Source organism: Solenopsis invicta, chromosome 1 (genome assembly GCF_016802725.1).
Source record: "Solenopsis invicta isolate M01_SB chromosome 1, UNIL_Sinv_3.0, whole genome shotgun sequence".
Classification (NCBI taxonomy): Eukaryota; Metazoa; Arthropoda; class Insecta; order Hymenoptera; family Formicidae; genus Solenopsis; species Solenopsis invicta.
In genome coordinates, this window is record NC_052664.1 from 31,971,051 (window position 1) to 31,984,782 (window position 13,732).

General features: G+C 29.4%; 1 pseudogene; it reads right to left on the minus strand.

Annotated features, from left to right (window-relative positions):
• Window positions 1–1,904: 1,904 nt before the first annotated feature.
• On the minus strand, window positions 1,905–4,273 carry LOC105198620 (annotated as a pseudogene).
• Between the last annotated feature and the right edge of the window lie 9,459 nt (window positions 4,274–13,732).

Here is a 13,732-nt window from a genome sequence, read left to right on the forward strand (position 1 = left end):
GATAACGTAATATATCAATTGTAACTTCGATTAAATTTTCAATCAAAGTAATGATGAAATATTTTTATGTTTGCATACATTACGTTATCTTCATTTTTAATATAGTTGTTAAAATTAATGAACGATTACGCTTTTGTCAAAATAGAAGTTAACTTTAAAAGTATAGTTATATGTATATATCACAAAATATTTAGTTTATTAAAATATTATAAAAAACTCTCGATTTACTGCTTAAAACATTTTCCTTTCCTCGCTTATTGGACATTCGGGAAGAAATATGCAAAAGTTAAAATATTTCATCATGACTTTGATTAAAAATTTAATAAAATTAATATTTGTGCAATAATATTTATGAGCCCTACTCTATGCATAATATGCAACATGTTTTATATATTTGTATTATTTTATATGATAATTAATACATGTATAATAATATATTTTCTGATTCACGGACCATGCCGTTTTACAGCTGGTACTTGTTCAAGCGGCAGCATTTTATTTTAAGGTACTTGATGCGGCCTAACGCCTGGTGGGCTGCAGTATTTCGTACAGTTTTTAATAATATAATGCGATTCTCGATGTACTGCATAAAACATTTTCCTTTCCTCGCATATTGGAAATTCGGAAAAAAAATGCAAAAATTAAAATATTTCATCATGACTTTGATTAAAAATTTAATAAAATTAATTTTATTAAAATAATTCGTCAGAGATGTTTTAATTTATCCTTAAATCTATTTACGTGATTCAGTAATATTTGTTTTTATAGATTCAATCTCTACTCGGGAACGGTTGAAGAAACTCGTGCCCTTTGTCAAAGGCTATTGGAAGAAGTTTTCGTTCTTGCCTTGTCAAAGGAAGGAAGGAAGAAGAACGTCCATTTTGATCATATGGGCAATACGCTGTTGAAGGGTATCTGGCCCATCAACACTAATATCGATCCAATAGGCTTCTTAGCCTTTACTCTTTACTTGGGGGCTTCTTCAACTGCACTTAATAAAAATCACTTTATCGAAATGGGTAACTTAATAAGAATTTTAAGATAATGAAACTATAAAATAGAATATATCGCTAATGAAAGTCATGGATTCATAACAAGATATTTTAGTTTGGCTCACAAAAAATTTTGCATTTTTTGGAAGTTTTTAAAAAAAAACTATTGTACATATTTCTCCGTGCTTTTACATACATTTGTTTGTACTTATTGAGTAAATACCTAAAATTTTGATATGATCAAATATTTATTAGTTTTTGCGTTACAAATATTAAAAAAAAACACCTTTTTTAAAATATTTCATCATGATTTTTATTAAAAATTTAATAAAATATTAATTTTATTAAAATTTTAATCAAAGTCATGATGAAATATTTTAACTTTTGCATTTTTTTTCCGAATTTCCAATATGCGAGGAAAGGAAAATGTTTTATGCAGTACATCGAGAATCGCATTATATTATTAAAAATTGTACGAAATACTGCAGCCCACCAGGCGTTAGGCCGCATCAAGTACCTTAAAATAAAATGCTGCCGCTTGAATAAGTACCAGCTGTAAAACGGCATAGTCCGTGAATCTGAAAATATATTATTATACATGTATTAATTATCATATAAAATAATACAAGTATATAAAACATGTTGCATATTATGCATAGAGTAGGGCTCATAAATATTATTGCATAAATATTCATTTTATTAAATTTTTAATCAAAGTCATGATGAAATATTTTAACTTTTGCATATTTCTTCCCGAATGTCCAATAAGCGAGGAAAGGAAAATGTTTTAAGCAGTAAATCGAGAGTTTTTTTATAACATTTTAATAAACTAAATATTTTGTGGTATATACATATAAAAATTAATAGTTTATTAAATTTTTAATTAAAATCATGATGAAATATTTTGAAAAATGTATTTATTTTTAAATATTTGTAACGCAAAAACTAATAAATATTTGATCATATCAAAATTTTAGGTATTTACTCAATAAGTACAAACAAATGTATGTAAAAGCACGGAGAAATATGTACAATAGTTTTTTTTTAAAAAACTTCCAAAAAATGTAAAATTTTTTGTGCGCCAAACTAAAATATCTTGTTATGAATCCATGACTTTCATTAGCGATATATTCTATTTTATAGTTTCATTATCTTAAAATTCTTATTAAGTTACCCATTTCGATGAAGTAATTTTTATTAAGCGCAGTTGAAGAAGCCCCCAAGTAAAGGGTAAAGGCTAAGAAGCCTATTGGATCGATATTAGTGTTGATGGGCCAGATACCCTTCAACAGCGTATTACCCATATGATCAAAATGGACGTTCTTCTTCCTTCCTTCCTTTGACAAGGCAAGAACGAAAACTTCTTCCAATAGCTTTTGACAAAGGACACGAGTTTCTTCAACCGTTCCCGAGTAGAGATTGAATCTATAAAAACAAATATTACTGAATCACGTAAATAGATTTAAGCATAAATTAAAACATCTCTGGCGAATTATTTTAATAAAATATCTGATGATAGTCTCTCTCTCTCTCTTTTTCTTTCTCTCTTTCTCTCTTGTCATCGTTTACGTTTTCGTTACTCTCTTGTAAACAATAAAATATAAGAAAGGGTACAGATAAATCTACACAGAAAAAAAATTAGTATCAAATTAACAATTCATTGTTTCATATATAAGTAAGAATATAAAATTTTCCTGGTAGAATTTATAATCTTAAACAGACATAATTTGCTTACACGAAGAAAAGAATTTTCTTTATGTAAGCAAAATTATGTCTGTTTAAGATTATAAATTCTTCCAAGAAGATTTTATGTTCTTACTTATATATAAAACAATGAATTGTTGATTTGACAATAATTTTTTTCTGTGTAACTAATTTGCCATTTTGAGAGCCAAAAGAGATAGTGTCATTTATACGCTAATACATCCTTGTGCTCATTTTTTAAAAATAACAAGTGAGCAATCTAGATGTAATTTAGATGTCTGTCCCTTGGTACAAACCTGTCTTCTATGTCGCATGCTACCAATGATCCTCCAGATATCCTACACCCTCCATTTCTTCAGAAGTGGTTTTTATTCCTAGATACTCTTGGCTCACTAAAGTGTATCCAATAAACCCGAATTGCGGAGGTGTCATTATATTGTCACATCATCCAGCCTTGGTACTGTCTTTAAACGCACAACAATACTTTTGTTTCACAATTTTCATCGATTCCAAGAATCTGTAATAATTATTATACTATATACGTACATATTCTACAGCGACTACGTTTAATATAATAAATACAAAGTATACTTAATATAAATAAAAAGTAAATTTCTCTTATTATACTGTAACACAACAAGAAAATCAATCATTCACAATCATTTATCATTTAATTTAATTTGCTTATGTGCATGTTGGCACTGATTAAGCGATCAACAATAAATTGTGCAAAAACATAAATTGTGCACATTTATTCCTATCCTTTCACGCGCTAAGTCAATATTATGTCAAGACAAACGAGTTCGATCCCAATTATTCAAATTGCTTGTAAGATATACATATGTATATATACAAAATTTTTATTATGTAATTTATATTCACATGATTTGAAATTACATATCTTTGATAAATTTTTATTGTTATAGTTTAAAATTCTCAAGACATGTAAGTTTTCTAACAGCTTTTTAATTATTTATTAACTCTTTTATTTAATAAAATGCTTAATAAAATCTTTAAATAACAACTTAATTTCTCTTATTTGTATCTTATTCGTTAGGTTGGCCATTGGGATCCTTTTCAAGCCAAATTAGTGTATGCAGAATCGTTTTTGCGTATCTTTTATATGCCAGACAAGCAGTTCCACTTTTTTTAGTAAACACTAATACATCCAATATTGTTGTTATTGTCAAAAGGAAAACCACAAAGTTTTGTTATCATCATAGAAAATATATTGTTGTAAAATGCTTACCGTCCTAATCGGAATTTCTTCTCGTCATAGAACGACAGTAATTCTGGTTTTACGTTTTCGAAGTCCGTTAGAGATTTACTCCTTTGTTAATCATTTATAGACGTGCCTTCACATCTGAAATTAAAATTTTTTTTTGTAATAGTGCATCAAATATTTTTACCTGATAAACACAAATCTTTTATGTGTTATGACTTTATATTTTTAAACGATAAATAATTTAAGACCGTAAACGAGTTATTTTTGGTTCGGCAAATTGTAACAATTTATTTTATTCTTATAGTCAAGACAAAATTGGTAGAATGTTTTGAATGTACTCGTCCTTCTTCATCCACTTTACAGTTTTTCAGAGTTAATTATATTTTTTAATTATTTTACTTCTCATGTTTATTATAAATATAAAGTTCTACGTGAGCTTCTATCTGTAAGATGTTGTTTTTTGTCCATTACATAAAAATAAGCCTAGTTTTTTTCTTTCTGTACACATTTTAATACAGTTGATTATAGAATTAGACTGTTCTCGCGTTGCGTCGAAAGAAGTAAACTAGTCTCATTTTTATATAACGGTCAGAAGTCAACATCTTATAGAACACTTTATAGATAAGTGCTCATGTAGAAACTGAAATTATATTTTTAATAAGTATGACAAATAAAATAATTAAAAAATGTAAGTGACTCAGAAGAAATGTAATGCGGCTGAAGAAGAACAAGTATGTTCGAAACGTTCTGCCAATTTCGTCTTAACTATAAGAATAAATTGTTACGATTTGCACAATCAAAAATAGTTTGTTCACGGCCTTAAATTATTCATTGTTTTATTAATACAAACGTGAAAAAGTTGATATTTATATTTTTAATTTAATTAATATTCTTTTTTCTTTGTGCGCATGCAAGTTATACAACTTAATATGATTATTATTTTTTTTTAAGACTTTTACTTTTTTTAAAAAAATGCATTATTGAAACAGAATATCTTTAAAAAATTATTTTATTGAAGCCTTATTGTGAACAATTTTATAGTCTTTAAAAAATATTTAAAGGATTAAAATCAAACTTTGTCAATTAAAATTCTTATGTTAGCTTCTTTTCTTATTGTCAACTCTATATTCGATCAAGGTGATGCTCTAAAAAGAATTCTTGCTCAAATCACCCATTGCGCAGCGTGCAGCATAATTGGGAATTTCCAAAGGCGCACTTGACTGAACAAGCGGGCATATATAATAAAGTCGTGCGAGCAATCTCACGAATTGATTATTCATGTTCCGCATGTAGAAATGCCGAATTAATATCTCACGAAAATAGCACGAGCGAGCATATCTATTGGTCGAGCAAAAATGATATTGCCGCAATTGTATTTTGTACTTACAATTAAAAAAATGTTATCTAATTCTTAAAATTTAAACAAAAGATAAAAAGTAAGTTAAACTAAAATAAAAATTAAGTCCAAAAATTATTATCAATTTTTAAATAATTAAAAGTTTGTTTGATTTAAAAAATATAGAATCTACTCGTAAATAAAACCTGCTTTAAATCTAAAATTCAGAAAAAACACAGATAAAAACACATTTATATTTTATATTTAGTTTTATATTTTATATTTTGTATAATATGAAAAAGAACTTCTTATTTAAAAAATACATATACGTATATGTAAAATATATTATAATATATGATCATCGAAATATATATGGAATTATATAAAATGTTATTGAGTGTAATTGCTATATTCTGAAATTTTATGTAAACTGTAACAATTTAAAGACTGTAAACAAGACAACTACAAACACTTGCGTTTTCTAAAATAAGTTTCAAAATAATGAATTTGTTGTCCAAAAATTTATTTAAATATTTATCTAAATATAAATTATATAAATTGCATTTTATCGCATTTTATATGATCATCATTTTTTACGCAAATACTAAGCAATTTTTGTAAAATTGTTAACAATGAAACTACCATTATTTAAACTATAATCTCATTTTAACTCATTTTCTTTGTAAACAACACTGTTTATTAAATGTAACTTATAATTTTCAAATAATATATTTTTGATTTTAAAGTAATAAGTTTCAATTTAAAATTACTTATGCACACTTTTGTATGTCTAATTAGATAAAGTAGAATTTATTAATTGATTTGATTCCAAAAAGAATGCAAAATTTGTATTTAGAAAAACTTATTGGGTTTCACTTCAGTGCAATTTCTTTTACATTGTGAAGACATCTAATACTATAGCAAGAAATACCAGCAAATATAAATTGAGGTCACACCATTTTACTCATATTTACTTGTACACATACTGTTTATTATTAAATCTGATAATGAAAAATACCCTAAACTGCTATTTACTATCTATGTTTTAATTCTTAAACATATTTTTCATACTTTTATTACTTCGTGTATTATTTATGCTAAGTTTTGAATCTGCACATCTTATTATATTTTTTTTTACTAATTGCTCTCTAATCTTTTTTATGTTATTTATCCGTAATTCTTGTATCTACACATATATTTTATCATAACCATTATTAGCATTAATAATATTATTCTTGTAGTATACGTATATTAATTATAGCAAATGTTTAGTTCTTTCAGCAGCATCACTACTGATATTTTTTACCTCTCGAAGTGCTGCATTCTAATATTTTATATAATTTTTATAATGTTTCCGGCCAAGGAGTAATTTTGTATTGTGTTGCTCACAATAAAATATTTTACAAACAAAAATCCACTATATAATACTATCTAATATACTGTAATTTAGTGAATTTTTGTTCATAAAATTTTTTTATAGTAATTCTTTATTGGGCATCACAATACAAAATTACTTTTTTAGTTCGAAACTTTTAGCTGTCACTGTGCATATAACTTTTAATTTAAATTATAACTTTAACAAAAATAATTCTAATTATATAAAGAGAAAAATTTAAATCGAAGAGAAAAGACTTATTAAAATCAATATCTATAATTTTAAAATACTTTGTAAAAGAATTAAGTTAAAACAAACTTTATTTAATGCTATATAAATTTGTGATGATAAATTTATTTGTATGACAATATTTTATAAAAGTTAATTCCAATAAATCTAACTTACTAATTATATTGCAATTAAGCATAAAAACTACATATCTTGCAAAATTACTGACCTACGGCAGGATTATCCGAAGAATTTTTAGTCCATCTTGGTTGCTTTATCTTGATAATAGAGCACTGCGTTATAAATAAACAACAAATGATCTAGAAGGATTAATAATGATTCGAAGTAAATAATGGCACTGATAAGAAAAACTGGACGAAGATATTCGGAAAGGAGATATGATATTCAGAGCGTAAGTATTGTGAAAGTATTACCAAACGTATACCGCAAAAGTCTCAGTCGTACTAAACATATTTTGACTCGCCACGATTATTTATTTCGCACACATCTTGGAGAAAGAAATCCCTTCCACCTATTTTTTTGCCTTCCAGATTAGAAATCCCCTTCTATCGTGGTAACACGAAATCTTCCAAGGCCGAAGGAATGCGGTCTCCACCAGCCCGAAAAGATGAGAGTGTTGAAATTCTCTTTCGTAAATCTACTTTTTCTTTAATACTCTTTTTTTCTTCTTTCTCTTTCTCGCAATCTCCTATTTCCCTCTTTTTCTCTTTCTCTTTTAACTCTAAATTCTGAACAATTGCAGCTGATGTGTCTTTAATCTTAAAAATTACACGTTTTTAACCATTCCAATTTATATAAATTTTACACTCACTTCAAATTATATAGTAAAAAAGAATTCACTTGCAACGCGAGCTCAATTTGCAGAAGTTTAAAGTTGCAATTAAAAGTATCGTTGACATATGCTTCATCAGGAGAATTAAAATGGGAAGACTGATCATTAAGCCTTCACATCTTCCTTCTAATAATTCATTTTAACACCCTTTCTATAACGCGACGTTCGAATACAGCGTTATTTGTTTTGCGTTATATAATGCACGTCCAAAACTATTTTCGAATGAGTGAGTTAAGTGCGGCGGGTGATATCGTCGCTTTCACATAGAGAAATGGAAGATCTTCCTGATCGCGAATCGGATGTATTTGCCGCCCGGTTGCACTCGCGAGCTGTTAATTGCGCGTCACTTTCAGTTCCTCGAAGGAAGGACAATTTGAATTCTTGCACTCTTGTATCCACCGCACTAACGGCATTGTTACAAATCACAATTTGTCACCAAGAAAATCGTGCGTCACTGTTTTTTGTCCTAATTATTTTATTTTATTGTTCTTACACTAAGAAAAAATGTAGTGATAGCAACTATAAGGGGACAACCATACAAGTTTTGTCAATAGAATTATAATATATAGTTAAATAAACTATATTATAATTATTGTATCTAACAATAAGTGAATGACTGAGAGAACTAATAAAAAATATTTGTGATGATAACTATATAATATAGTATGTTACAACTATTTATTAGTTCTCTTAACCATTAACTTAGCTGCAATAACAATAGTATAGTTCACTTAACTATATGTTATAATTCTATTAACAAAACTTATGTGGTCTTTCCCTTACAGTTGCCAACATTATAATTTTTTCTCTCGATGTAGCAAAGTCCAGACTTTTTGCCAATAGTAAAATACCACAAGATATCAATTTTTTCTCACTGACATGGACAGAAATTAATTAAGAAGATTCAAGTGGAAGAATCATAAGTATCTAAATAAACTGCTCAAGGATAAAGTTATTTTGTATTACTATGCTCAGAAAATTCTAAATCTATTTCTGGTTGTTTATCACTGCCATAAACTAAAGTGATTCGACGATTTTTCAACACAATTTCTTTCACTTCCCGAACATTTTCGTCGGTTTTTGACGTGCTGGGGCGTCTAGAGCGAGGTTCATCGTTAACATTTTCTCGGCCCTCTTGGAATAACTTATACCATTTATAAACATTTTTTTTGCTCAAAGTTGACTCACCGTACGCCACTGTCAACATTTCAAGAGTTTTTGAACACTTAATACCATTTTTTACACAAAAATTAATACAAACTCTCTGCTCCATTATTTTCAACAGCAAAAAATCGCCGAGCAGGCAAACACGAGTCTAACCTTTATGCCTCTCACATAAAAACAACACATGCTATATAGTCAAAACTGTGAACATATGATCGTGACGAGTGTACCAACACAAAAAAAAAAATTTTGAAATTAGAGTGTACAGAGCGCGCGAAATTCAAAAAGTTACCTTACTTTTTGATCACACCTCGTATAGTAGAAGCAAGTAGCAACAATATTTAAATACATGTCAAAATATAAATTTCTGGTAATGTCACAAAAATGCAATAAACAAAAAATCAATTTACATATAGTCTTTAAAAAAAATATATGTAATATCATAAATTTACGCAACTTTTCATTTAACGAACAATAGAGACTTATTATTCTTACTACGCACAAGACATTTAATTCATCTTCTACACAGACAAAAAAGTTCACAGTCAGTATTTATATTTATTTTAATAAATAGATTATTTTTTTTTTACTGTGTTGTGTCACTAAAATATTAAAATATAGAACTTTATAAATAAAGTATAATAATAAAAGAATTAAGGAAAATGTGTAAACCAAAAATTTTTTTTTACATAAATGTTTTAAGAGAAAATAGAATTATTATAGTCAGACATTAAAAAAAAAGTAATAATATTGCATCATTAAGCAATAAAATTTATTTAAGAATATTAATTTTCTCACACTCGTATCAATAAACAGTGAGTAATATAAAGCCGAGAACGAACTATTCTTTGGTTTTTCGAATTACAATTCATTTTAATCTTAACAACCAAGATACAGTTAGCATACGTACTTGTCCTTCTTCAGCCGCATTAATTTACATTTCTAATGTCAAATTACTATATTTAAATATAATTTCAATTTCTACATGAGCGCATAACCACGTTGATTTTTGTCCGTTATATAATAATCAGCATAGTTTTATTCGTCGATGCAACGCGAGAACAGCCTGAATCCATGAAATGTAAATTAATGCGGCTGAAGGAGAACAAGTACGTCCGAAACGTTCTACTAATTGTATCCTGGTCGTTAAGATCAAAATAAATGGTAATTCGAAAGACCAAAGAATCTCTCGTTCTCGGCCTTCTTTTTCTTTACGCGCCGACTCTGCGACGGAGATTGGCGATCGTCCTTGTGATGACTATTTCACAAGCGGAGAAAGCCGCTCGAAACAGAGAAGTGGAGCCTAGACCAAACCATTCCCACAGATTCTTGAAGCAGGATGTTTTTCTCCTTCGCTTCCATGATAAGCTGTAGGAGCCAGTATTTGTCATTTCATATGACGTGGAATATTGGAATTTCCGTCGTTTGATGTCGTAGAGCAACTCTACCTCTTTGCCCGATTCAATATCTCGGTATTGCTCACCTTGTCGGTCCACGGGATATGGAGAATGCGACGATAAGGCCTTGTATTACTCACCGTTTATTTAAGAATGTTACGTCTGATGGATACAATTTTTTTTTTTCTTTTTCTTGTGCTATACGTCTTAAATTTATTCTAGAAAAGTAAATCAAATTCATAAACGCTTTGCAATCAATCAAGTTAAAATTAAAATCATATAAAAATAATATTAAAGCATTAACTCCGTGATCACATAACGATATTGTATACAAGCCGCTATCATAAACCGTAATCACCAAAATTGTAACAAATATTTTTTCGTCTTTCTTTTCATCTTCTCTATGTTCTCAGAGCGTAAAGTAGGTTCTCCATTTCCCGGACACCCTGTATAACAAGTGTCGAATATTGCTTTACGATATACAAAACATAAATGTTGTTTTGATAAATGTTTTTTGTAACCCGGCTTTAATCTTATTACCAATTTCAATAACTTAAAATATTCTTTTTTCTCTCTGTATCTCTTTTTTTTCGGCATGTAAATGTATTCTTTCTATTTAAGTTATGTCATCAATTCAGACTATTTAGAGTTTGTTTTAAGATGCAAAAAAATTGTTTTTCTGAGAAGAGTTTGTTTGCATTTAAAAATAAATTCTGAATTGATGACATAAGTCTGAATATTTTTTTTAATTCTCTGTCGACTGGGATAGTATTACAGTAACAGTCAACTATTATACTTGGGATCCCGAATAAAAATGTAAAAATAAAGGAGACAATATCGAATGCGAATACAAAGTGTTATAACAAAAATATAATGTATGCGAAAACATTTTCGTGAGTTAACAAAGAGGCAACAACGTCGTCGCCTGCAGGCATACAAAAATCAACTGGAACAAGTAGCAATGGCATATTCTCCGAAAACTACACCAGCTAGCGACTGTACCAATGTCACTGAACTCAATACGTATTGGAAAGAATCGTGGCCGGAAAAAAGCGGTCAGTGAAAGAGAGTTACGTTATGTTAGTTGTCTCTTTCTGTCGTAGGCCTCTTTTTTTAGCGGTACAAGCATCGTTAAAAGTATGTTGACTGATGAGTTCAGAGAACGATTCAGAGGCACTTTAGGAGGTTCGATTAACTTTTAGATATGATTGTACCATCAAAAATGGCGGGTTTCAAGAGCTTAAGAAGAAAAGAGACAGCCAACATAATGGTAACCTCTCTCTCTCTCTGGTCTTTTACACACGATTTCTACAGGACGGCTCTTTCCAGTATGTATAGAGTTCAGTGGCCAATGTATAGTTGGTTTCCAATTTTCACCAATCTATTTCTACTGCTGATAGTCATGGCAATTCAAACGATAGTGACGACTACGGATTCGATTATGTTTCAATATTTCACGTTCAAAGAAATAAGCGCAAAGAAAACTTCCCCGAAAATGCATACGAAAATGAAGAACTTTCAGCTTGATTACGTTCGTGGAAATTGAAGCATAACATTTCACACGGTGCTATGTCTGGACTCTTGAGGCAATTGTGCATTTGTGATCATGCCAATTTACCGAAAGACGCAAAAACGATGTTAAGAACACTTAGGTTTAATCCTGTTGAGATTTCAGTCAGCGGAGGTAGTAATTTTTACTACAGTTTAAAACACGCTCTAATTGACCAATTAACGTACTGACAATTATTGTACTGATTATGAAGTTCTAAATAACGTAATTGTAATTGATTTGAATATTAATGGACTGCCAATTAGTAAGAGCAGTAAAAGTCAAACTTGGCCGATATTAGGAAAAATCTATGGAAGTAAAGCATTCATGCCTCTTGTCATGTCTTTTTGATGTCTCTATCACGAGTTCTCAACACCTACATCTTTAATAGATTTTTCGACTCCTTTCTGCAAAGAGTACTGCGAACCTGAACGCACAGGAATCGCTTTTCGTGGAAAAACATATGCAGTAGAAATGAGATGTGTAATTTATGATAGTCCTGCCAGATCGTTTGTTACGGGCACTAAATCACACAATGACTTCTTCGGATGTAGAAAGTGTAGGCAAGAAGATACTTGTAACAATCATCGCATGCTATTTTTAGAATTGGATTCACCTTCTCGAACCAATCAGAATTTTAAAAATAGATTGCAAGAAGATCACCATACTGACACGTCTCCATTTGAATCAGTACTGCCTATGGTGTCACGTTTCCCTCTGGGATTACATGCATTTAGTGTGTCTGGGAGTTACAAAGAAATTATTACAATTTTGGACAAGTGGATACCACACATCAAAACTGAGCGGATAAAAAATAACACAATTGTCTGGCAAATTAATTACTATTTCAAAATGGGTACCAAAGAAATTTCCTCGAAAATCACGATCACTGGATGACTTGCCTCGATGGAAAGCAACCGAATTGAGGTTGTTTCTTCTGTACGTAAGACCAATCCGCTTTGCACAATATTTTCTTGCAGAATAATTTACATTATGCTATTCGCATACTGTGTCACCCAGTCGATTGCTTACACAATAACGAATACAGCAGAAATCTATTGATTTATTTTGTAAAATTATGTAAACAGTTGTACGGAGAAGATTCAATTATTTATAACGTTTATAACTATTTATAACGTGCACAATTTGATTCATTTAAACGAAAACGTAGTAAAATATGGATCACTCGACAATTTCTCTGCGTTTCCTTTTAAAACCTACATGCAGACAGTAAAGAAAATGCTCTAAAAAGCCGAAAAGCCACTGCAGCAGCTGTACAATAGAATCTCCGAATTAAATACCGATTTTATAACTATTGGCAACAAATCCACTTATTCCATGTTAAAGAAAGAATTTCGAGAAATTTTTCCTGCAAATTGCAAAAGAGCACACATCGTGCAATTCAATTTAAAGACTTGGCTTTGACAGCTAAGAAACCCGACAATTATTGTTATACAAAAAGTAACACAATTGTTGTTATTAAATAAATTTGTTACAATGGAGATACTCCCGTCATAATTGAGAGAAAATTTTTAACAAAAAATTTGTTGTTCCTGCACTCGTGTCCATCAGAGAATACGGACGTGTATATTGTAAATAATTTATCGCAATTAATGATATGGCCAGTTATTGAAATTTTGAATAGAGCTATTTAACTTCCATTCGGAAAAGACTCATGGTGCATTATACCATTGCTACATTTATCATTGAATTATATTACAAATCAGTTCTATCTAATGCTACCTGATCACGCACTAATAAAAAAAGTACATATGATCAATTTTTTATTTATAAATTATGACAATATTTTAATATTGTACATATTCAACTACATATACGAGTATATATTTTTAAAAGTTAAAAAAGTTTAAATGTAAAAATCTCTCGTAACAATTGTCAGTTATTGTGT